This window comes from Dermacentor albipictus, chromosome 1 (assembly GCF_038994185.2).
Source record: "Dermacentor albipictus isolate Rhodes 1998 colony chromosome 1, USDA_Dalb.pri_finalv2, whole genome shotgun sequence".
Taxonomy (NCBI): Eukaryota; Metazoa; Arthropoda; class Arachnida; order Ixodida; family Ixodidae; genus Dermacentor; species Dermacentor albipictus.
The window spans coordinates 387,103,513-387,130,431 of NC_091821.1; the positions used below are offsets into that span (position 1 = coordinate 387,103,513).

Below are 26,919 nucleotides of genomic sequence, written 5' to 3' on the forward strand. Positions count from 1 at the left end.
GCGGTCACTATTTAATTTGAAAATCATTTATTGAATTGAACCCGTACAGCTATAACGAAATTTGCCAGTCGTATCAACTCGATATCAGCAATAATACTTGGAATCATTGGTGGAGCTCACCGTATTGACACGTGTATTTATATTTATCGGGCGACCAGGTTTCACCGCCTAACAAATCTTATCGCACAGCGCGGGACGCGCTTGCATGTATCCGAAGTTTCTGGAAAGTTATCGATGCTTCTATCCGCAGTCTGTTGTTGCCGAACCTTGTGTTATCTGATTTATTCGCCTGACGCGAATGATGTAGAACTTTATGGAAGGCACGCGGGTCCCAACGATTAGTCTGGAACATTCGACGATTGTGTATAAAAGCCGACGCGCTTGAACCGCTGATCAGATTTTCGACGATCGCCGACCGTGTTCGCCGCTATCGTTGTGCTATAAGGGTAGCCTGTTTTGTGGGCACAGGTTCGCCCAATAAAAGTTAGTTTTGTCTATCACAGTATTGCTACTGTGTTCTTAACGTCACCACTACGTGACAATATCGTCACGCGGTAGGTTTATTCGGCCATTCTTCAAAAAGAAGGAAGCATACTTGTCACTTGCTGTCTCTCTATATATGAAGCCATTATTTAGCACTACATGTACGGCCTGTGGAAGACAGAAAACTCGCAGAACATTAGGGGCAAAAAATTGCGAACTACAATCATGAACATTATCTTATGTCCATTAGGTAAAATATTTCTAATTATTCCCCGAATAAATCCCAGATTAATTTCGCTTGGTCTTCATAGTGAGTGAAACAAAGCAACTCCCGTGCCGCTGAAGCTTTCACTGTTTAAACCGAGACCGATAATTCATTTCGGTGTTTTGAGCTGAATTAATGTAACGATATTATTCTAACTACACTCATTTTTCTGCTCTGCCAGTGGTCAGAGCGGCACTGCGTCGTTATCACCAGGATTGTTATTTTATTCTCTTGTCCGGAAGTAGGGTTTTTTCGGAAGAACTTGCTTGCTGGCAGTATCAAAATAAACCATGGACACCACGGGGCGCACAGCCTGAGCCTGCTAAGGTGTTTTCATATGCTTCATTATTTGTTCCGCTGCGATAAAATTGCCGACCTGCACCGTCATCGGAACGTGATCAAACTTGCTTTCTCAGCCCACCAGTTTGGCCAGACGAAACGGGCTAGAAATCCGGTTGGGTCGCGCTGGCATTGGTGGCCCGGGCAGGTGCATATGCAAGCGGAATGCGAGAACGTTGATTCTTTCTTTCTTTCTTTTTTCAAGCACGTGAATATTCTGTACGCAAACATTACAAGTGCGCAAATATGCAAAAAAAAAGTACAATGCTGAAGTGCCACGTTTATCCATCTCTGTTGTATATGGATATGCTCGCATTGCTGCGTAATAATGCCGGAAACGACTGTTATTAGCGATAACGAGTAAGATCTCGAGCCCTATACGTCGAATGTCGCTCTGATAAGCAAATATTCTGCTGCGTTTCATTGTAGATCTAAAGATCGTAACCGTACGCGAAGATGTTGGATGGTTGTTCGGCGCGTTCGTTCGGTTACCGGAGCGCGCGATTGGCCGACTCCGCGCCGACGTCGCCAGCCGCGGGGCGAGGCCACGTTTTTGGTGACGTCAAAATGCCGACACGCTCCTGTCAATCATCCTCCCACGGAGCATTTCGTCTGCTAGGTGCCGAACCCGGCGGGAGTTGGGAAGTTTGGAGCGATCAACGCTCGTTACGAGACCAGCTTCGCATGGCGCGTCCGCTGGATTGGATTGGATCCAAACAGTGGCTTCGGCAGCTGATTAGCACGTTCGGATCCAATCCATAGTTTATTTCGAGAAAAATGGCGCTTACATTGGGAACTTCGGTGCTTGTGCTGGCATTGCTCGAGGAGGAAGGAGAGCGGGTGGCATTGCGAAACATGTTTGAAGAAATGGCAGAAAGCGAATTCCGGCGTCGCTTTCGTTTCTTGACACAAATAGTGCGTTGGTTGTACGACGAAGTCGAGCCCATCATCGGTGCCAGCGAGCTACTGATATGTTGTTGCTGCCTGTTGAAAAGTGCGCCACTGCACCTGTCGTTTCTTTCTTTTTTCTTTGTCCTCGCTGTGCGCGACACCACCTAGGGACGACGCAGAGAAACTAATAGTTATGAATTGTAGTATTCACACTTACTACTATTTGAAAACGTGTTTAAGCTTGTGAAGACAAAATTTAGATAAAGATTTCATTGATTGGAAGACGAGAAACATTTCGTTTTGTAGTATACTGTCTGCAAGCAAACGACAAACGAGGGAAGTAAACTTCCGGGGAGCTCACCACTTGCCGATTGGCTTCTCTCTCCGCCCCGTTCTCAGAAATTTTGCATACTGCCACTTTGTGACGTTGCAGCAACCGAAAAGAACGCGTATCGAACAAAGATCTCCGATCGCGCCCCAGATTTCGCACAAAGCTTCAGGCGTGCTTTGCTGCTGCTTTTTTTTTTTTCATGCAAGTCATTCGTTCCAACGTTCAAGGCACTTTGCAGTAAGTAGGCAGGAATTCCCTGTCATGTCACGCTTTGGACTTGTGGGGTGCGACCAGGGATCATTGTTCGGAGCGCGCGTTCGGTTGCACTGCGCGTAATTGGCCTAGCCGCGCTGAATTCGTAAACCGCATGACGATAAAAACTGAATGGCCGACAATGGAATCGAACCTCTGCCCCGAACACAGCAGTCCAATGTTTTAATCACTAGGCCAAGATCACTTTGTTTATTTCTGTGTTACCTGATTTTGTACCTAAAACAGTCATATTTACAATATTAATGGATACTTAAGCCTGCCAGACAATCATTGGCCGATTCAGAAGTCATAAAGTTCTTTTAAGCCTTTAGGTGGCTCCAACACTCAAAGGCGATCGCACAATTCGCATGTCCTTAAAACGTAACGCGTAGTATCGCGTTACGGCGTGAATTTCCTTCTTTTTTTTCTCCTCTTCTTTTTCTTTCTCCTTTTATTCCCTTTACCCCTTTCCCCAGCCCAGGGTAGCCAGCCGGAACTTACACTGGCTAACCTCCCTGTCTTTCCTCCTCTTTGCCTCTCTCTCTTTCTCTAGGTGGCTCCAATTGGTCGAGCCATTCTGGTACAGGCTTTTGCTGTCTATATATTTTAAGAAATCTTGCGATAAGTTCTCAGAAATACAGTCGAATTATTCTACGGTCAACATCTGCATTAAATACTGCCAAATGCTTCTCTTAAATGGTATAAGGAGCAATGAGCATGACAACAGCAAATGGTCACAAGGTACTCCAATAAGCCTTAGCCAATAGTATCCAGCGAAAAGTTACTTTTAATTGTTCTCTGTAATACGTCCCAAAAGGACTCACCCTCCCTGAAGTTTAGGAAGACGTGTTCAGTGGCCTTCGGCTCAATGCTTTCCCCAAGGTACATACAGCCCCTTTCCCTGCATCCATGTTTTGACAGCCAGTGTACCTGAGTGCAGTTGTAATCAAAAGGGTGCGGCGTTGGATAAAACAAACATTCTTTTTTAACTCGATGCAAACATCTTTACTTGGTACACCCATATACAATGCGTTAGTAAGGTCAGATCAACCACGTCTTTGTAGAATCGCTTTATTGCGGTAGCAATTATATGGACACTCCAAGCGCATTTCTGCCGTCGCCATCACCGTGACATTCCGTATGATGTCGAAGTGCGATAACATTGTCGCAAGAGAGAAAGCGTGCGAGGGTGAGCTGACGATGGCGGTTCAATCTCGCGTGCGCAAGGGAAGAAAGCGGGGAGGAAGCGCGCCGTCTTGCGTCGCGCTCAAGGCTCCGGGGGAGGGGAGGGAGGGGGGCGCTCTACTCCAGCGACTGCTGCGTTTGGCTCGGCTGCGCAGGCCCTGTCTTCAAGCGTTCCGCGGTGGTGAGAGAGTTAAGGTGCAGCGAGGGCTGATAGCTTCGTATGCGCTGTGTTCTTGCCGTTTAGTCCGCGTTGAACCGAGAGGCAACCCGAAGGCCGATTCGCTCGCTGCTGCGGCCGCGCTTCCTCACTCCAACATTTTGTGAGCGAGTTTCTGCGGTCATCTAGGGAGATGTGTTCATGTTTGCTTGTGCGCGCGTGGCACCATGCTTGTTAGCTTAGTTAGTAAGCGAATGTTTACAAATTTATGTGGCCGATCAAATTACTATCCTTACTTCGTATAACTGTCTACTAATTTGCTATCGCCATCGGTGCTTCGCTCTGGTGCGAAACTGTGACGTTTTCCTTTTACAGCGGGTATACAGGGTGTCCCACGTAGCTTTAGCCAAAAGGTAAAGATATGCAAATGCCACGTAGCTCGACAGAACCAAGGCAATGTTATTTGTCGTTACTTGAAGATACTCAGATTATTCTTTTTTCATTTAAATTACATAATTAGTCCTAATTATTTGCTCAACTTCTTAAATGTTAGGATTAGATTAGAAGTGTCAGTGAGAAAATTGCAGAGCAACATGAAAAACTCCCGTTATAGCTTTCTGTTGCTCAATACGTGCTACACAAAAGTGTTTTTCGAAGAATGAAAACCGCCTGCATATATTCGCAAAGTACCTCGAGCGCGGCGATTTCCGGTCTATTCGAGGGCTTCTTTCATCTCCAATACATTTAATTCTACTTCACGTAAACGTGACTCCTTATGTGGTGTGAAACCTTTGAACAGAAATTCCTTATTTGGAAAATTTGTAAACGACAACTCGCAAACTCCATCAAGACATAACAATATTAATTTCTGCCTTGCGCCTACATAGCGTGTGTAAAATCTAAGACTAACTCCTTTAGAGAGGACAGCGTGCTAAAACAGGGCATGGATGGCTCTCGTCATGGCGTTATAGCATTCCAGAATACGCTTTGTGTGTCGGTGGGGGGGGGGGGGGGGGGGAGCAGGGGCGCTGTAGGATGGAGGTGCTAGTCAGATTTTTGTCCCAGAAAAGAAATCCCTTGAGGAAAAAAGAAGCGCGTGTTTTCTTTTCCTGAAGGAGGTAACAGAGTGCACTAGCTGAATCATGCATGCGGGCTGTCGAGATGAAAACGAGCCAGGCCCGCAGGCCCGGACGCATCAACTCATACCTTACTACCGTGCTTAGTTTCAACTTGGCATTCAGGCGGCTCTCGGCTCGTAACTTCCAAATCTGCGTCCCCATTGTACAGCTCTTCACGAGCGCGCACGTCGGCTTGCACGTGTCTTTGTCAGCAAGCCGAGCGCCTCATGCGATTTGCGAGTCTAGGGGAGCGATGACCTAGTTTATCTGATCCGACGGCGAGCTTCAATCGAGTATGTATGGAAGCAGAGAAAGCAAAACGGCTGTCTTCGACGGGTATAACGTTGCGAAAACGCGGCTTTGATAAGCGCATATTTCAGGGAACCGGCTGCAGAAGATAATGTACTCGTCGAACCTTTTTTTTTTCCTTGGATTCAAAGGGGATGTAAAGAGGTCGGTGGGAAAAGAAGCAAATACTACTGCGTGAGAAGGAGTTATTCGAGTAATATGGTGTCTCTGGAACGAATCGTGCCTAATCAGGCGTATTGAGCCTCCCGAATGCTGCATAGCGTGCTTCCTTCGTGTACGCTATGGTTACGAAAAAACATCACGTTGTAGTTCCTTTGCAAAGACCGCCAGACCAGATATGCCATCTGGCCTGGCGACGCCGTATCCAGCCGCCCGAAATCAGTCAGCGAAGAGCGAGGGGGATGTTGAAAATAATTGGGCGAGAACCACGAAGATGGCGAGATTTAGAACAAAGACATTTAAGGCTTCGATTATGTATCGACTGTTGCCGCGACTACAAACGTAGCTAGCTGTCGATGTCTAGATGGCGTACACACAATTGCTAACTTCTAAACTGAAGTCTTCTAGCCTTTCAAAGAAAGCGGAGGTCCTGGAAAGGGTGCTTCTGTCATTGCAAAAGCTTTCGATGGCATGGTGAACAGAAGCAATCAGTGCGGGCAGCGCAAACGTTCATGCAACCAAATGTGATCACGGGTCACTTTGAAAGAAATTGTAAGCGATTCGGGCTATGTAGGCCTTTTTTTTTCATGACACTTACTTAAACGTATACATTAATTGTTTTCTTGGAGCACCAGTACAAAGCCCATATTTACTGTAGTTTTTTTTCCATGACGATAGTAATTCTATGATACGCAGCATGCTTACAGGCTAGGTTTATCGCCCTGAACAATTGCTTAAATTGTTCCTTTCGCGCCCTAATCTAATATCTTTTACATATACGTAATGCGAGTAAACCGTAAATTGCAAAGCGCAACAAGAGAAACTGTCTCCGCCCATACACGCGGCTTGAATTCTCATGTTGGCGCAACATCTTATTTAATTAAGTAATTTATGGGGTTTTACGTGCCAAAACCTCTTTCTGATTATGAGGCACGCCGTAGTGGAGGACTCCCGAAATTTCAAAGACCTGGGGTTCATTAACGTGCACCTGAATCTAAGTACACGAGTGTTTTCGCATTTCGCCCCCATCGAAATGCTGCCGCCGTGGCCGGGATTCGATAACGCGACCTCGTGCTCAGCAGCCTAACACCATAGCCACTGAGCAACCACGGCGGATGACGCGACAATTTGAAAAACATTAGTAGCAGTGCTAACGGCAAAGTCAAATATCGCCACTTAAGATAATGGCGATAAGCAGCAACGTGCCAACCTAGGAGAAGATGCGTGAATATGACACCCATGACGCCAATTTCCACGCCACACTGGTAAAGTCAGTCACTGCTGTGAATATGGCAGCTTGTTTTGTTTGTCAGTTCTGCTTGTATCGCCTCGGCACATCCCGCTGTGTGAAAGTAATTAAACCCGAAAATTATACACGCTGGCTAAATGAGGGCTTGTACTCAGGAAGTTTCATCTAACAATATATTATGAACTCGCAAACTGTAAGCATTCTGAAGATACGTACAAAATGTGAGAGCTAGCCTTCTACCTAAATAGGCTCTCTCTTCGCACGTCAAGGTAGGCCACTTTAGGCACCCTGTTCAACCATTTATTCGAGGCCCATTTCAATGTGGTAATTGTATGAGGCTGGGACACCTGAGCGCGTGTACGAGAACACGAGAGTGTGCTCATGCTGCAGTCAGCCCCATGCTGCAGACTTTTGTGCAGCCATGGTTCTCAAATGCACCAATTGTCTTGAGTCCCCTGATGCTTCCTCGAAGGACTGCCCCAAAATGAAGAAGGAAGAAGCGATCTTGAAGCAGATGGCGAGAGACCGCTCGTCCCGTCGGCAATCTGTTGCGGCCGTTAGAAATCGACGCTCCCGGCGCCGCCGGACTTCAAAGAACGCCTCTGTGAAGAAGGCCTCTCAAAGATGCCTCTGTGAAGAGTTCGACTCATCCTCCTTTGCCCCTAAGCCTAGCGGAATCGAATCTAAATCTGAGAAGGCCACGGCGGAGACCAATACAACTTGGTCCGCGCTACTAAAGCCACAGCCAAAGCCACAGCCATAGCCACAGCCAAAGCCACAGACACAGCGGAAATCACATCCGAAGCCACAGCCGGTGCCGCAGTCAGTGCCGCAGTCGGTGCCGCAGTCGGTGCCGCAGTCGATGCCACAGCCGGAGCTGGAGCCACGTCAAGTGATACAGCTGCGCACCGCTGTAGAGTGCACAGCGTGGGTTCCTGACAAAGTGCCCGAAGAAGACCGGCAAGTGGTTATGACGCTCCAGGCCCTGATGAATACTTTTCGAATGCTCTTGAATAACCTGCACACTTCGTCAGCGCGAAGTGCAATGCAAGTCTCAATTCAATAGTTGGAAGCCTTGAGTAGGCATCAAGGATCACCCGTAGCATTCTATTCGCACTGTAGTCAAAAAGGCTGGGTTTCTATTTAACTATATATTGCCACGTACTGAAATGTACTGCTGACGACCAGTGGCTCCTTAGTGTCCACAGGTGACTTCCCCATGCATCACCAGCTATGGGCAAGCACCAAGTTACCTTTAGACTGAAAAATGACGGCGGCCTAACGTATCGGCAGAGCACTTGCTTGGACTTGACTGATTTCAAGGCGCTTTGCTGCGTGCACACACAGTGTTTCCTCTATCCCGCTTTCCTCTTTCTGTTACCCCTTTCCTTTACCCCAGTGTAGGGTAGCAAACCGGACGCTCGTCTGGTTGACCTCCCTGCCTTTCCTCTTTTTGCTCTTTCTCTCTGCTTAGCGAACCCTATTGACAACCAAAGGAGTAACAAAGTTCATTACCGATACAAGAAGTATGGAGATCCAACGCACATTTTGGAATTTATCTTAAGCCAAGCTTTCCTGAAACGGTAAATAAATACCACAAAACTGCTCGTCTTCTGCAACGCGCTTTGCAGCACAGATGTTATGTGCTTGCCCGGCCAATCAGCAAGACGCGGGAACTCTCCCCGAGGCACCCACTACGCGAACCACGTCATCCGTGGGACCGTGGATTACCCTGTCTCGGGTATTAGTGAACTTTTCATCAAGCCATTTACAGAATCAACCCAGTTTACTGTTGCATTATCTCCAGGATGGACTCGTGTTACTCAGCCAAAAGCTGACCACAGCAGCCGCATCAAACCCCGGAAAAGAAGGCACAGAAGGTTTGCATGAATAAACCAGTTATGAGCTTGAAAGCATGTGCCTATATATATATATATATATATATATATATATATATATATATATATATATATATATATATATATATATATATATATATATATATATATATATATATATACACGTTAACGCCGGCGACTCAACATCCACACCGACGGCTCCGTAGCCTCTCTTTCGCCTGTTAATCGGTTGGTTCAGCATAAGGGTACTGCTACAGTCATATGAGTTCTAGCCGTGCCATGGAGCTGGCAGCACTGCGTTGAGCTTTTCACTTCAGCTTAGAGCAGCCAGCCGGCGTCTGGCTCGTTTCCACAGGCTCACGTGCAGCGCTTTCATAGTTTAGGCGCCCTCGTGCTAATTGCCAGCTTGTCAACGACATCAACTCCTTGCACACTGAGACCTGTGGCATGCAATGCTGCACAACGTTGCTTCGCAGTGACTGAACTTTCGCTATGGTGCAGCAGGCTGAGCTGCTAAACAATGAGCGCTGACTGCGCTACTGATTCCGCACACGGCAACTCTTCAGATCAGCTCGTGTTAAATTTCTTTATGAATTGCATGACGGGTCAGCTCTTCTGTCTTCTTTTGCGTGGTGCTCACAGGGTGCTGTCTGCACCTACCTAGGGAAACCGTACGGACCTTTCACAGTTACAACGCAATGTGCGATTTCAGCACGTCATGTATACGTAGATCTCTGCGCCGTGCGGAAAGAATAAGGGCATCTGAGAGGTTCAATTTTTTGTTAGCTACAACCACATCAAAAAAAGAACAGACAATATACCAAGACAAAGTATCGAGGTAATCTACTGTTACGCTTATTGAAATTTAGAAATGATTATTGAAAAGGTAACGAAAATGGAAGAAAATACAATTTGCCACAGGTGGGTTCCAGAAACACATGTTCTAAATTACGCGCGCGGTGTTTATCCTATGCTTTATCTGCTTCATTACCTGTTTTCTTCATCCGGATATTTTTACCAGATTCGTCCGAACGTTAGCAACAGAACATACTTGCACGAAACTAAGCGTGGCATCTCCACTCTGCCCTGGGAGTAACGTACGAGATGGCATACGTAGCAGGGCTCAATCTTCTATTGCAGCCTCTTTGCATTCTGAAGAAACGTTTGTTGTGATTCTGTCTCCAACCCAATGCTTGCCGACGCATAGTGGTCCGGTATGGTTGCATCGGGTGTATGGGTGCAAAACCGGAAGCCATGTCAAATCAAAGAACCTTTACGCAGGTTAATGCTTACATGGCTACAAAAGTAGGAGGGCTAAAGCAAAAAAATGGTGCAGCCGTAATTACACTTTAGTCATTTTGCCTTCGCTGACGCACATATATCGCCCTTGTACCTATACTCGCCAACGTTTTTTTTTTTCATAAGGTGGTAACGAGCAAAGATCGAGCCTCTCGAATATGCTTATTCTTTGTGCACTGTGCAAACGTGTACCTAGGTTCGCGCCTGTCAAGGCCGCACGACATGCACATTCGAAAGGGCGTGGTCATCATGGCTTCCTTGCCGTCAGACCGGCCGAAGGTTTCGTTGCCGGGTTGCGGCATGTTTACGCTTGTAGATCACGAAGGTAATCGCCTGGCATGCTGCAGAAAACATACAGTCTGGATCCGTGAGAGGGAACTGAGCAACATTCTTCGTTCATGCCAGCCCAACATTTGTCGCTAAAAGTCCGGCCCCCTCAGGGAAGGTAAAACTTGTAGCGTATACCAACGGTTGTCGTGGCAGCGAGAAGCAGCCCCGATAAATTATGCCACCGTATTCTGAAACGAAGGGGGGGGGGGGGAGGTGCAAGAGGTGGGAGGGCGCTGACCCTGGTGCCGAGACCAATACGCTGCATTGCCGTCTGTTACTTTGGTTGCTCTCGTAAAGCGACTCCCTTGATTCGAAGGCAAGAAGGACCCCGGGCGGTGTCTCGGTGGACGTAGTGGGGAGCCATAATTCTATCCGGAGGAAGTGGTCGGCCAGAACCAGAGACGGACCTCTACGATCACAGCAGCATCCCCACCGCCAGACAGAGCATGCGGAAGTCGAGCTGTTTGGCTCTACCTGTTGGACGCGATGCAATGTTTGAGCCGTTTTTCAAGAGGGGCGAAATATCCACTTTTTTTCCACAATTGTCGGTAGTGGTCGTTTTCGCTGCAGCAGTGAAGCTCCGGTATTGATATCTGGAATGACCAACTTGAAAAGGGTTCGCTGGCACCAAACCACATCAAATGCGGTATACACCACTCGCAGGCCACTTCAATCGCCAGACTTCGCAGCAGAAGAACATGGAACATCGGGCTTCCCTTAAGTGCAAGCCCTGGAGAAACACGAAAGAGGGAGTTTCATATATATATATCCCTGTGAAATTATCTTATCGGACGTTTCTGTGGGCTCAAGGCTGTCAGAATGATTACATAGTTTTCACCTACGTCTTGTGTCATCCCACGTCTAGTTAGGGCTCCCTTGTCGGCCTCTATAATTTTTTGTAACGCCGTAACGGTAAAGGTGTTACCTGTGCGACCAGAAAACTCCATTAATGGTGTAAACACCTTATAGTGTATAAAGTTGGTAATAACCTACCAAACCAAAAAATGTCAGCAGTTGCCGTTTTCTAACGGCATGGCGGTATCCACCTTGGCTGCTACCTTGAGCTCCGATGGTCGGTGTCACCGTCGTGCATATTGTACAACAAAATACATTTTTAATCTCTGACCGTGAGAGCTGTGTCGTCTCCCGAGAATTATTATAAATGAATCAACATGATCCTCCCACGATGCTGAAAATATTATAGCGTCGAAGTATGGCAGTAAATGTATACGATATATAACAGATCGCGGAGAACTCGGTCAATCGCACAGAATAGCAACACGGGAAATTTGAAGCCCAAAAGTTATGACCGGGTGAAATGTACTTATGCGTGAAAGGAAAGCAGCGTAGCAACTCGTGTGCTGAGTTAGGAAGCCTGCCAGTATTCGCAGACCAGGTCCAAAGTCGAAACGCGCGTAGCCCTGGATGTACAATTAGTCAATATCAATATCAACTAGCGGATAGGGCTGATGTATTGTTATATAATTTAAACGCCTGTAATTGATGCATGGTCGTGGATGCTTGCCGAGAACATTTACAAGAGTTACAAATGAGACAAAATTGGCTGACTTAGCCGACACGTGTGGAGAATTTCAACCTCCGGTATGTCTCTCTGCTTACTAACCCACGCAACTGGAAAGCTTATCAAGCTTCAGCTCAATGTTACGCACATGCGGGCTAGTTTTACCTGATTTGGATAAAAACATGGCCGCAATATCTTGAACCACCTGCCTCACTTGTCTCTACTTGTCTCCCACAACTGTGAACAAACGAAGCTGCAGGAATGCCCAAGCCTTAGAGTCGCATACTGATAAGCCTGCCAGCGCAATCAGTTTCGTCACTCTTACGTAGAAATATCGTAAATTAAATACTTCTTCATCGCTTAAGGTGCCTTCAAAGAAATATGATACTAACGAGACCAAGTACACAGACATAGAAACCGAACGGAAGCGCCAGTCTCGCTTCTCCGTGCACATGCACTTCGATATCCTCAGTGCTGTCATACTTGCCCAAGGTGACACGTTGTTTAGGCAATGACAGCTGCTTGTAATACGACTGCCAAACATTACTTAGACGTCGGACGACAGCGCCTGTTCCCTCTTGTAATCTCTCTCTTTAAAACCAGCCGCCAGCGACAACACCCGCACGTGACGTCACAGCACTAACCCTTTAAAACTAACACGCCGAGGATGACGAGGCCGCCTTTGACGAAGATAGGTCCACCTATCGAAACGTTGGCCAGCCTGTCTGAGGTACTTCATCCCTCTTTAAAAAAATTTTATACCACAATGACTCATCCGAGGCATTTGAGGGAGGCGGACGGTAATTTCCTCTCACGCACTGTATTGAGCCTATTCAATTAAATAAATAAAATTTGAAATGTACGGTGGTGATATCGAACCCTGGGTCCCCAGCGCAGCAGTCAAGGGCTCTAACGATTAGGCCACGATGTGTTTATTTTTTTCCGTGTTATTTATTGCAATGAGAAAAATGGCGTATTTACAGGATATGTTTATAATATTGTGAGCACCAGATGGTCATAACCAGTTCCTGGAATAACGAGGAGTACATGCGAATAAAATTTACATTATGCAAATCAACAGCCTTCATCACACCAACTCACGCGCGTATTCTCTTGACCCTAACTCGCGATTTCGCCTGCCATCCGGTCTCCCCCGTCGCGAAACAACCTCATTCAGAATAAAAACAGGAACAGCGCAACGCAGGACGAGCGAGTAAAGAGCACAGGACAGAGCGCTGTCCTGTGCTCGTTACTCGCTCATCCTGTGTTGCGCTGTTCCTGTTTTTATTCTGAAGATGAACCAAACAGCCTCTTTGAACAGACGGCCAACCTTATTGTGTCGCATGTGGCTGCAGGCGTCGCATTTACGAACACCTATTCAGACCTGGTTGGGATGGCCAGCAGTGCGGCGTCCAATTTGGGCGGCGCCGACGAGATAATAGAGCAGCTTCTGTAGGACTGCCCATTCTTCGACGCTCAATGTGTTTTACAAGCTAGATTAGGCCTACTGGATATTATACTGCTCTCTAAGGAAGAGATCCTGGCACCATGAGACCACGGCCCGGGCATTGTTGCGTGCACAACGCCACGAAAAGCTCTATTGCATTTCTTGAGGGTGACTGGTCTGGTCGAACGCTTGTGACAGCTAGAGAACATTCCATGGCGAGTGTGTTCAGAATGACTGCCTCTTTGTTGCATTGCTTTCTTTTAATCTGTCCTTGTTATCTATTCTGCCCCTTTCGCCACCCCAAGTGTTGGATAGTTAACCCGGCACTTCCTTGGTTAACCTGCCTACCTGTTCCTCGTTGTTTCTCTCTCTGTCTCTTCATCGCACTTAAATCTATAAAAAAAAGGCAAACACTTAATTGCAGGTATATTCTGTAATACAACCGTTAGGCCATAATTGCACGCATGTTCATCTAGTAACAATGCCAACCTGCTCTTTGCCACCGCTGGCACGTACCCGTCACGCAGCGGAAGTACGAGTGAAAAACTTATGGGGTTTTACGTGCCGAAATCACTTTCTGATTATGAGGCACGCCGTAGTGGGAGACTCCGGAAATTTCGACTACCTGGGGTTCTTTAACGTGCACCTAAATCTAAGTACACGGGTGTTTTCGCATTTCGCCCCCATCGAAATGCGGCCGCCGTAGCCGAGGTTCGATTCCGCGACCTCGTGCTCAGCAGCCCAACACCATTGCCACTGACCAACCACGGCGAATAGTAGGAGTGAGAGTGCACATGCGCACGCACTATTTACCATTCAGCTACAGACGTACCGCACTGTCTTTCGCGTGCGGGAAATCGCACAGCAACCAGTTGCTTATGAATGCGAGAGTCCGGCGTAGCGCCAAGCGCTTCAAGACTCTGCCTTAGCCTTCGCCATCTTCTGGATTGGCCTATGTAATGCAGTTCTTTCCTCGTTGCAGCCAGCGGTAAACGGTCACGCTGTGCAATATTGCCCGTGTCGTAACCGAAGAAATTACAACTTTTCTTCGTGGGAGTGCAATAAATCAGTCGCTCGTGCCATTGTGGTCACTACTATACTCTCGTCGTCGCCTTGCTTTTGTTCTCAATATGCACGGAAATACTCACCTCACGTAAAGATTCCGATCCATCTGGCACGCTTTGGTAAACGTTCTGACAACGCTATATAGCCAGCGAAGAGCAATATCCTTCGCTAAACTCCTACAGTATGTGAAAACGGCATATATATATATATATATATATATATATATATATATATATATATATATATATATATATATATATATATATATATATACAATGACCACAGAAAGCGTCAATCAAAACTAGACCATGCGTCTACACGGACTCTTCGTTAGCGCTGCCACATAAAATATCTGAAATGCACAAATACACGTAATACAAAATTCGGTGAAGCAACCGCTTTATGCAGTCGTGGAGCCCAATTGACAAAACCCTTCGTTTTGTAAATCAGCTAATAACATATGAACACCGCGATTATCTGGAATGGGCGGGAGTGAGGGATTCAATCTTAATCACTTTTTGTGAATACGATGTGCACCAGACTGCAAATCCTTCGCTGCAACTCAGACCTCCGGCCGGAATGCACCGAGGCGAAGCGTCTCTTCTGTGTCGGTTGTGGCTGGAAGTGGCCTTCACTAAAGCTTATTCAGCACTAATTGTATTGGCTGACAGTCCTGCATGTGATGCTTGCAGTTGCGAGTAAAACATTGACCATTTATTGTGTCACTGTCCTGAGTTTGAAGCACAAAGACAATTTATGTCCAACACATTCAGGAAACTACGTGATCGTCCTCTGAGTGAACAGACCATACTAGAACACCGTCCCCACCGATCAGCGGCTCAGAAGGTAGTGAAGGCACTTGTGTGCTTTCTGAGAACGCCTGGATTGTATGAGCGGCTTTGGCTCTTGTACTGCTCGCGCACTTCTCTCTCCATTCTTTCTACCCCCATCTTGCTTCCCCCAGCTTAGGGTAGCCAACCGGACTCTTGACTAGTTAACATTCCCGCCTACCGTATATATATATATATATATATATATATATATATATATATATATATATATATATATATATATATATATATATCTTTCTAGTGAATTACGACGCACGAAAGAGCAAAAAGAGAGCCTACATAATGACGTTAGACAAAGCGCGAAAAGGGTTTCCTTGCTCTCTCACGCACCGTGCCACATTTCTCATTGAGGAACACACACTGAGGAAAGAGTCTGGGCAACTCGGGATGCAGCACGTGACGTCCACATTAACTGCTACGCGCTGATGCTGCTCACGCATCACCCATCTCCGCCGTGTTCGACTGAACAAATAATAATAACAATAATAAGCGAGGCTAAACTGCGCAGCCACTGCGCTCTTAGCAGATTAAAGACTGCCGCAGCAGTGTGGCCGCGCTTGTGCCTTGCCGCCGTCATCTTGCCTAGCGCGAAGCTCTGGTGTGAAAACGAGCCGCGAAAGCAGGAGACGGCAAGTCTGGAGCGCATGTCTTGCATGCTGAAGAGGGGCGCGAAGTGCCGGCTGAAACTCTCGGAGATTTAATATCGATAGAGCACAGTTCCATAGCGCGGCGGTGGTATTCGCCGTGGCTGAGAGGAACGCGAAAAAAAAACTGATGGAATCAGTCTACTTGGCGTCAGACAACCAAGAAATAGCAGGACGCACATCAAACTGGTATGCCGTCCAGAAGTTTTGTGCAATATCGCGGCGTTGCATGCTAGACGAAGAATAAAATGGTCGAATGCCCTCTCGAGTGGTGACGCCATAATTCTGCCTAAGCTTCGCACATACGGGAACATGAAACATAATCACCGCAGTGTATATGGGGTTCTGCTGCTGAGCACGGGATCCAGGGTTCGATTCCCGGCCTCGGCAGTCACAGCACTTCCGCGGGAGCGAAATGCGAGAACGGTCAGGTGTGCTCAAATGTAGGTGCACCATGAGGAACCGCGGGTGGTCATAATTAATCTGGAGCCGCTTCCTACACGGTGCACCTCATAAACCCCACTGTGCGATTAACACGATGTTAAATACAGAACTTATCCACTTTAACACGACACATTTCATCGCGCAACCACTTTCTGCTTTTAGTGCTGCAAGTCTAATCGCTGGGTCTAACTGCACTCACAGCCTTCACCGTTAATTTCACAACTGCTAAATTTTGTCCACTTTTCGAGGCGTACATCTAAGGTTTCGTCCTTTCTTTCTTTCTGTGTTCCTTTCCCAGCAGTCACCAGTTTTCATCCTTATAGCCATTGTAGTGCTGCGGCAGCTGTCGTGTAGCTTTCGTAGCTGTCGTCCACAGCCTAGCTGCCGCTTGTTAGGAGGCAGTTTTAGGCTTCTATATAAGTGAAGCTTTCGATTTTGTGAAGCTTATTCCGCGCCAATTCTGCGAAATAGAGAGAAAGACCCGGGTCGTATTCAGAACAATGTACGCTTTGTTTTCCTTGAGTGGTAGATGGATAAAAAGTTGAAGAGAGTGAAAAGGGACGAAATGGGCTGGCGGAGGTGATGCGATGGGACGGCGGAGTGATGCGGCGGAGGCACGCATAACTCTGGTAAGCCCGCCTGCAGGCGCCTCATATAGCCACTGTTTTACTGTCGAGAGGGTGGGCAGTCGAAAGGAAGAAAGTCACACTTCTATGCCTCCATGTGTAGAGAGCCATGCAGAGCAACGTGTTGATAAACGGCTTGCAAGCTCGCAAACGTGAATCTCGCGTCCTCAACTGGCTATTCGAGTTCAGAAGAGTGCGTTAGAAAATGTTGGTTGGCTGGGCAAACCTAATGTGAGAAATTGCGTTTCAAGGGGCCAGGGAGTCAAAATTAAACATGGAGGCAAAAGAGAAACTGGAGGAAAAAAAAAGAAAACATCATTGTGGAGAAATAGCCACGTTAGACCACATGCTCTGGCGGTGTGCTTGGTCATGCTCTGTCATTTCTAACAGCTCGGCCAGATGGGAGGCGGTTCTCCGCAGCCCTCTTCTGGCTGACCAACTCTGGGCTGTCCAGCAGGCCCACGATGTGGCCGAGAAGCTCGGCCTTCCGGCTCCCACGTGGGAGCGGCCAGCTTCGTGAAGACTTACGATCTGCAGGACTTCAATATAGTTTTACCATACCATACCATTACCATAGTAGCACGCCTTACCACCCCGGTAAAGCGTTGGTCACTGGTTTGAATCTTAAACCACGAGGAGTTTGTTTTCAACTGCGAAGTTTTCTTTTTCAGAAACCCGTGTCAGTTTGCTTTGTAGCTTCGTGCTACTGCCTGATGGGTCACAGTTCGCCAGATTATTATTATTATTATTATTATTATTATTATTATTATTATTATTATTATTATTATTATTATTATTATTATTATTATTATTATTATTATTATTATTATTATTATTAGCATCCCTTTTGAAACGGGGCAGTGACAAATAGCCGCCTAGCCTGCTTGAGTTAATGAGATAGGCTATACATGCTTTTCATTCTAGCATTCTTGTATACATTTCCTTCATCTTTTCTTTTCTTCCTCAAAACTTCTCTATCTACCTCGTACCGCTGCCTATTCCTGTAACAGACCCGGTTGTATATATGTCTTCGCAGTTTGTTCTTTTTCCACCAATGCTCTAAACGACTCTTGCTTATCTCGAATGCTGATTACTTGATGATTCCGTCCACATTAAATCCAAGCGCTTCTAAGATGTACGTCAAATCGGGTCTCACTGGCGTCAATTCCTTCGCATTTTATTAGGATGTGCTAAGTTGCCTTCGGATATTTGCTGCAGCGTACACATACATGCCTCATCTTGTTGTGAGTATTTACTGTGTTGTGTTTTTGTCCTCAGGCAACCAGCTCGAGCCTCTAATAGCGTGGCACTGCCCTTTTTGTTGTCGTACAGATTTTCCCTTCTAATTTCTTTCTTCCGATTCTTGTAAACCTCCATGGTCGTTTATGTTTCCATTCTTTGCGTCCAATTTGCTGTCTTTCTCTCACTTTCCTTCTTATGACTCCTGGTTACCTATTTACACTTTCAAATACCCTGCATTTGGTTGCCAATTTTCTTGATCTCTTTCTCCTTTCTGTGTCCACGTTTTTCATGTATAGATACTTGTGCCCTTTAGGCAGCCATTTATTTTGATCCATCTTCCTGAGCCATTATACAGAACTAATTTTGCTATGCGCTTCACTGGCTTCGGAAGAGGCCCAACCCATGTCACTCTACCTCGCCGCATTTATGGTTTTACCGTGAGCTCCCAACGCCAACCGGCCTACCGACTTTTGTGTAACTTCCAGCCCCTACAAGGTATTCGATATTCGAGGTATTCTTTCTTGAACTTTCCTCCTTGTTGCGAAATGCCGGAGAACTGATTTCCTATATTCAGTGGTCTAGTGCCTCGAATTGTCAATTCATTCGCCCTCGTTCTGCAATCTGCCATCCTCCTCGTTATTTCGATGGCAAACCAACCGCTCCGGTACGGCGTAGGTCCCGCTCGGAATGCCGACCTTGAACATATTTTTGTTTAACTCCACAGTTTGTTTCTTTTTCAGTCTTTTTTTTTCTTTTTCCTAAGCAACCCGTATGGGATTTCCGTTGTAGCACCATGCTCCAGTCGGGAAATTTCCATCCAGCTTGCATGCTCCTGAAGAAATGTCTAGTCGTACTTTCTGTTGCCAGAAATAAAAGTGACCGAATTATTTTTAATGTTTCGCGTTCTTCGTACGACCATAAAAGCCAATGGAGCCAACTCTACGGCTATCTCCAAGACCTTTCGACAGACCGCTGACACATCCAGACTGCTGAAACGAGTGACCAATCGACGAGGGTGTATGAAGGAAGAAAGCCTCATCCGCCTTGTCAAATCGTTTACCATCTGTCACATTACTTAAGTAGCGCCCTTTCTCAACTGGTACACAGCTGAAAAGTCTAAATTGGACATCATCATCAGAGGAGCCTATAAGCAGACCTTAGGACTACCCAACCACACCAGCACGGAGCTTCTACTACAATTAGGTATCCAAAACACGCTAGACGAATTAATCGAAGCGCAACGTCAATCGCAGCTGGAGCGGCTTACCCTCACGGAAACGGGCCGCAGCATTCTAACCAAGCTTGATATCACCTACCACCACCAACATGGAGAGAAACACAGAATACCACGCGACATTCAGCAATGTATACCCGCCGACCGTGTTCCCAAAAACATACACCTAGACCACAACAAATAACGCAGGAAGGCACGAGCCACCTCCTTCATCAAGGCTTATGCCAACACCGCGGGCGTCACTTTCGTCGACGCAGCTGAATACCAAGATGGACGTCGCTTTGCCGCGGTTGCTCCGACATGCTGCCAGCATCGTTACCCTACATGCCGAGACGGCCGAGGAAGTGGCCATCGCCCTGGCCACTCTTGACCCAGCCTGTCATACCATACTGAGCGATTCTCGCACAGCAGTCAACTACATCAAGAATCGTATTTCTCAACAATCCCTCCGTATATCAAGCCCCGCATTCGTCGCATCCCTCCCAACAAGCCCCGCATTCGTCTGAAAATCAAATCAACCTCGTCTGGATCCCAGCACACATCGGTGATGTCCACCCGCACCTCAACAACCTCAACGAGGTTACACACTCCATAGCACAAGGACTAGTCTACCGTGGCAGACAGATGGTGTAGGTGCACCCGCAGGACGCGACCGCCTTACAAGATACGACCTTGTGAAGTCATTTTACCTCGAAAGAAGAACCCCGCACCACAAGTTAAACAGAGCACAGGCAACCACCCTTCGCCTGTTACAGACCAATACGTACCCCTCCCTCACATGCTATCACATAATATACCCCGACATCCACCCAAGCCACACGTGCAAGATCTGTAAAACTCAATCAGTAATACTCCCCCATATGCTATGCGAGTGCAAACATCAGTACCAAGAGCTTAATTCCGTGAACCTCTCGTCGAGAGGACACGCCGCCCTGCGCAGCTCCCATCTCGACGACCAACTCTGGGCGACCCAGCAGGCCTACGAAGCGGCGAAGAGGCAAGACCTCTACGTCCCATCGTGGGAGGCCTAGGCCGAGCCGACTAAACTGCTGGTTCTCATTAAAGTTCACTTTCTCTCTCACTTCATATTGAATGGTGCTTGGTCTTTGTGGGGTAAACATTCCTTCCCATTTATGTCTTTTTTTTAATTCGCACAAATTTCTTTTATCTAAGCGACACAGAGATACTTAATACCTGCTCTACGAAAATTAGCGTGTATTGAATAATAAGCTCACAAACAGCACTGGGAATGCGCATTTTTTATGCGTAGGGAGGGGGGCTTCCGCTGGCCTTTCAATCTGGCGAGCAGGCACCACGTTGGGCCTCAAATAACGTAGTACAACGGAAAAAGGAAGGCAACCTGCACGTTTGCAGCTGACGAAAGACCCGCGTCCCATCCCCTTCCCCCTCCCTGTAAACAATGCTTTAAAACGGCGCAAGAGTCGCGCTGCATGCGTTTCTGTTGAACCAATTACCACAGACTCACGGATCTCACTTGGATCTCACATGCCACCAGCGCCTTACTGTGTTCTTTTTTTAAATTGGAGGCTCCTTCCGCACACCTCAACGCAAGCAGCGCTTAGACAGCGCAGCTCTGGCAATAAATTAGAGTAGTCTTGTGATGGGAGTTCGCGGCTCTTTTTTCATCCCATTGAAGTTGGCGCCTCTTTTGTTAAGACGCTTGCTGCTGCTCTTTCGGGAAACTTTCCGCACAGTGTTTTCTTGCCTTTAGACACTCAAGGCAATAGTTCATGTTTTATCAAAGTAATGATGACGCGGCCATTGGTCACGATGAATGCGTTGCCTGTTGTGCTGCCCTAATTTAAGCGTAATAACTTTCCTTCACTTGCATAAGAAGGAATATGAATAGACAAGCAATTGATTATAAGAGAGAACTTTTCTAATATGACGCGCAATTTATCAAAGGGGAATGAATGGCCAAAGGCTAGGAACACTTATTCAGTGAATGAATTGTCAGGATAAATGTTTCCTCCTTTGCCAAATGAATAGACGTTTGATCCAAGCGCTCTCATTAAATGCGCGAGCATCGAGTGTGGCCATGCAAAGCGATGCAGAAGCTGATAAGCCTAGCAGGCGTTGATACCGTTGGAAAATAGCAGAGGCCCCAGTATTAAGTCCACACTAATTTCATATTTTACTCAAGGTGGTGCCTATAATTGCATACTGATAAGTATGATTATAGCCTATAGACTATAGAAAGTACGCTGATAAAATGAATGTCCGTGGTTGTGCAGTTTTGACCACATACATTTTACTGTTCTGACCTTGGTCAGTCGTATGTGCCTCTTCTTGACGTGTTTATGCAAAGCCTTTAGTTCTAGTGGCGCTCTATTTGCCGTTAAGACTTCTATCTTTATATACAAGAAAAATCATTTTAGAAAGTGGGCGGAATTAAAGGCAGATATAACATGTTGCATAAAATGCATATTTGCTGTGTGCCGGGAAATAGTGTACATATTAGCCTTATTTTTTACGACGCGACCTGTAATACTCATTTTCAATATTACAACAAAAAGAAACAGTCATTTTTGCAAACGAAATGTCACTAGGCGATAACATTGTGACATTTGATCCGTAAGCATTACTATGCCTATTTAAGATATGAAAATATCGAGCAGCCGTAAGCTTCTGGTAATGTCCGCGGGAACGACCACCTAGATAACCTTTTCTTTTTTTTCTTCCAGGGTGTAGTTGTGGTCGTAAAAGTGTAAAGGGCAGTGAATGGGGTTATCTAAGTGCAGGTTATTCTGAAGGGAAAGTCTTCAGCGCAGCGACGTCAATTCACAAGGAGCATCTTCTTGTTGTGATTGTTCCCGTTTAATTTGCCACTGAATACCTACTACACGTAACAGGTCATCATAAAGTCAGAAATAAATGAAGAATGTGTTTTAAAGTTTTGAAGACTACTTTGAACAAGGGGAGCAGAACGGTTAACGGCGAAGTACCTGGACAAACGTTCGAGACACACAAAACAACGAGCGTGCACATTGCCTAATGCTATCGGATCCTGATCGTTGACAGTAACGCAAAATGTTTTCAATATCCGTGCGATTACCTTGAAAGCAGCTGTATATATTTTCCCTTAGTCTGACGAAATGTTTCTCCTGTGGAACGCTGCTCCTTCTGTCTCCTGAGTTTTGAAGATTTTTGTGCATTCCGGGGATCATCACTGTACTGCGGGTGGCGATGGATCCTGACACCATTGTACGTAGCGCCGATAGGGCATTGCCTTCAACGTTGGCCTCAAGGAAGCGGAACAGCCGAGGTGATGACACCACCAGTGATAGCACTTAACTGTACACGGCGAGTAGCGATGACAGCGACGACGACTTCGTCTCTGTGGCGAAGCGCAAAGCGAAGAGGAGGGTCCTCGGCGAGTCTTCATCAGCAAGTACGTCAAGAGTGTAGGGTTCCTGTGTCCGCCGAGCCACACTATACAATTTGTTCGTGTTGATTCTTCGGATAACCTGTGAAGCATGAATCGGCAAGTCATTTGGGCACGATTTGAAGCTACCGTGCCGAATGAGATAAAATACATTCGATTTAACGCATGTAAGAACGCCGTGGACATAGACGTCGAGCATCCGGCCGCTTTACGTACATTGCGAACTGTTACGTTTATTGCGAACTGTGCGAACTGTTATATGGCCCCTGATGTCGCTTGGCGACAACAGGGGCCCTATAACGTAAAACTATTCCAATATGTTTTTATTCCAAGACTCACCAATTTCTTGGCATAATCATTGACAGAACTCTCTCATGGAATCTACACGTGATCTACTTGAAACAGCGTCTGACAGCAATCTCCTAGCTTTTCAAGTTTCTGGCCTGAAAGACTTGGGGAATGTCAGTGCATGCTGGGCTTCTACTGCTGTACTACCGCACTGACCAACACTTGCCAGACAAGTCTTCGTGCTCTACAGGCTATTCAAGCTCGGGCTCTCAGGGTTTGTCTTGCTATGCCAAAATGCACATCTACAGTGGTGACTATTGCAATCGCCCGAGACCAACGCATACAAACACAGATTGTTGTGGAAATGTTGAGACTGCACATCAGGCACTTTGCCCGTGCCCGTTCCCATCATTTGGCAACACTACGGTCAGAAAGGCCACAGGCATCATTTTGTGTTACGACTTCCAGACTTCCATCAAGCTTCACCCCTGCAACTAAGCCATCCATTCCTTCATGGCGTTTGGCTCGACCTGCAGTAAACCTCATCTCACCGGCTACCATCCCAACATTTAGCCGATTTGCCAGTGCTAAGAGCACAAGCTACATTCTGTGGTATTGGGAGGAGCCACCATGACTCGATATCATGTGGCTTCAAGTCTGCGAAACGGCCAACATCGGCATTGGGGTGTCTCCAACAAATTCACGTGTGCTACTCAATTCCTGGAATTGCTAAGTAGGCAGACTTGTCAACGCTAGCATTGAAGCAGTTGCCTTTGCTTCTGCTCAACAAGTTTTATTCTGACCATATACACATATACACGGCAGGTTCCACCAATTCAAACGGCTCTACCGAAGCACTAGTTCCATCAGACGCCATCTCTTTGCAGTGTAAATATTCGCACAATACAACGTCGACAGCAGCAGAACTTGCGGCTCTTCAAGGTGCACTCAAGTGCTCCAGCAGCCACCAAATCGTTGTGCCATTTTACGCGATTCCAGAGCAGCCCTAAAAGCTCTGCAGTTTGCCCTACCTCGTGGGTTACATGAGGAGCTAGTGTACGAAATAAGAAACGCTCATAATCACGCGCTCTAGCAAGGCCACGACATTGTACCCCAATAGTTAGCAAGCCATTGCGGAATTGTTGGCAATGACAGCGCAGATGAAGCTGCGCGTTCGGCTCACCAAACACATCAGTGGGTTCCTATACCAGTTTCAAGAACTGATGCTGCACGGCAACTGATATTCACGACAACTTTAATCACTCGCTCGCCACATCACACTTCTCCAATGGAATTCACCGGGTTTCACCAACTCACGCTTGCACTCTCTCGACCCCAACTTGCGACTTCGTCTGCCTCAGGGACTCTCCCGTCGTGAAACAACTTCACTGTGTCGCATATGGTTGGGCGTCGCATTTACAAATTCCTATTCATTCCTGATAGTAATAGCCAACAGTGCGGCGTGCAATTTGTGCGGGTGTGATGAGACCCTATAGCACCTTCTGTGTCATTGCCCATCCTTTGACACTCAACGTCGTACTTTACAAGCGAAACTCAACCTGCTAGACTATAGAGCACTCCCAGAAGACACGATTCATGGAACAAGGCCTATGCATTCTTGCACGCAAAAGGTCACAAAAGCCCTTCTGCTTTTCTTGAAGGACACTGGATTGTATGAATAATTGTGACAGCGGAGATTCCTCTGCGACTGACTGTGAATTACTGACTATTATTTTTCTTTTCTCTGCTTATCTGTTCTTCCCTTTTCCCCTTCCCCAAGTGTAGGGTAGATAACCGGGCATGTTCTCGATTAACCTCCCTACCTTACCCTCTTCATTTCTCTCTCTCTCTTTCTCTCTCTTTTCGTTAGTCAGGCTAAAATATCTTGTGCACGGAGTGCATAGATAATTTTTTTTTTCTGTCACCTCGTTAATACCGGCCCATAAGATGGCTCCAACACGCCTAAGCCAGGTCGACACCGAATGTGTTGATTTTGGCTACACACGCACGCACAGCTTGAGAACCGTGTCACGAACACAAAGTAGCTATTCCTTAGAAATTTTTCAATGCCACAGAACACGGGATGTCTAATCACCCTTGCTAGGACTCTAGCTCTGGGTTCTTGGTTAGGAGTCTGGCATCAGACAGAGGGCCGCTTGCTTACGCCGTCGGAAAGCTTCAGAAGCGGTAGACGGCCGGCGCTAGCGGGGCGTTGCGCTAACTTGGACAGCGGCTTCACGCAGTCGTCCGCGGCTCTGCTGCCCCGAAGGTCGCCTTGCTGATGAGTTTGTGTGCGAGTCGCAGGAGAAGATGTTCCTCACAGCTTCGCACTGCTGACGCGCCGTACGGCCGAAATTCTGTAGTTGTCAGCTTCTGAGTGCTCACGCGACTCAGTAGAATGCTCTTCGCGTCGTCTCGTCAACGACGCAGGCATCCAGTCGTAACACCCCAGCGTATTGTTTCCCTCCCATGACCTATCACGAATGACCGAAGTTTCTCGAGACACTGTTTGGGCTACCACTGCTTGTTCTAGCACATTGGTTGGAGCTGCGACACCCGTAGACCCAGGCGTACCACTGCTTCATTTACAACGGATGTTCGCCATCATTTGAAACGCTCATAACAAATAAAAAAATCACCGCCCAAGCACTTCGTACAGATCCTTAACCAACGAAGCTGAAACGTGTGGTCCCGGTGTTCATCCCTGGGTTAATCCCCATGGTTCTTTAAACGACGGCTCGGTAGGCTACCGGATCCTCGGTATGCAGTTGCTGCTTGAGCTCGGCTGCACGAGCCTGTTCTTGTGCCCAGGCTGCAGCATCGTCACTGCGTAGACGAGCTCGTTCCCGGTACTGCTTGCAGTGTTGCTGATAAAAAGCTGCCTGCTCCTAAGGAATACGTATGACGCGTGGCGTATACTCATTTTGGAGCCAGAGAGAAAGTGTTCCGCGCGCACTTATCTGCGATGGAGAGCAACAACATCACTACTGGCACAACTAATCCAATGCCACCTAGATAGCACACGGCATTTGCACTCCGATCCATGACGCCATGTCACCTGGCCCCACTGCCGTAAAATCTAATGAGAATGCTCCCGAGTGATTTTAATTTTGAACAGTAATTTTGACGTCACCGCTTTCATCACGCCAGCCTTTTCGATGGAAATTTCGGGCCAGGTTCCGTGACGTCATGGAGTGGAGTAAACAGGCCTCGTGCTATCTAGGTGATGCTGGATAATCACGCGCCTCTCTCTCTCTCTTTCGCGCATGCGCGTGGAGTTGCACCGAAGAAGTTCTCGGCGTATAAGCGACCGACCGACGGACGGACAGACCCACAAATCGGCTAGTCATATGCAGCTTCGATGTATAAAAAAAAATTTCAAAAAAAGTGTAATAATCAGAGAGTAAAATATAATGTGCTTCTCACCTAAGTAGTTAATGTTCGCAAAAGCAAGTAGACACTTATTGTCTACACAATGCAAAAGTGAGAAATAGTGGTAGCGCAAACGCGCCCCTTATTTGTTTCCCGAACGGAAAACACACTGTTTTTCTTGTGTTAGTTGTTTTATCGCAGTCACTTACCAAATTTACATAAAAAAGGCACGCTTTTTCTCTAACAAGTGCATCCATTTTCACATCGTGGTGGCTAGAGACTATGTTCACCCATATCTTGGAAAATTTTAAAGGTGAACATTGTATTAATTTTACACAGTGGTAACACGGGCACGGGCTTTGATGTCTTTGGTTCTTTTAGCCAATTAAAAGTGATTAATATTTATGCGGGCTGTGAACACTTAACTGCAGCTTCAATGCATCGGGTTGGATGTACTATAGTGGCACCTGGTGCCGCACTTAGATAACGTTCGTTCCTGTAAGTTTTATTCCGACTTGTGTCAACTTTAGGTTTGACGAAAGTTATTTGACG

The 26,919-nt window shown here is 46.8% G+C and overlaps 1 protein-coding gene across 2 annotated transcripts in view; it reads right to left on the reverse strand.

Annotated features, from left to right (window-relative positions):
* LOC135902476 (uncharacterized) overlaps positions 1–26,919 on the reverse strand; it is an 867,879-nt gene that overhangs the window by 353,609 nt on the left and 487,351 nt on the right. The window contains exon 6 of one of the 2 annotated variants that reach the window (XR_011511382.1): positions 22,249–22,789. The exons of the other annotated variant lie outside the window; for it this stretch is intronic. The gene's annotated coding sequence lies outside the window, so the exon portion shown is untranslated. Of the gene's footprint in view, positions 1–22,248; positions 22,790–26,919 lie in introns of those variants that run through there. 2 annotated transcript variants of the gene reach the window in all.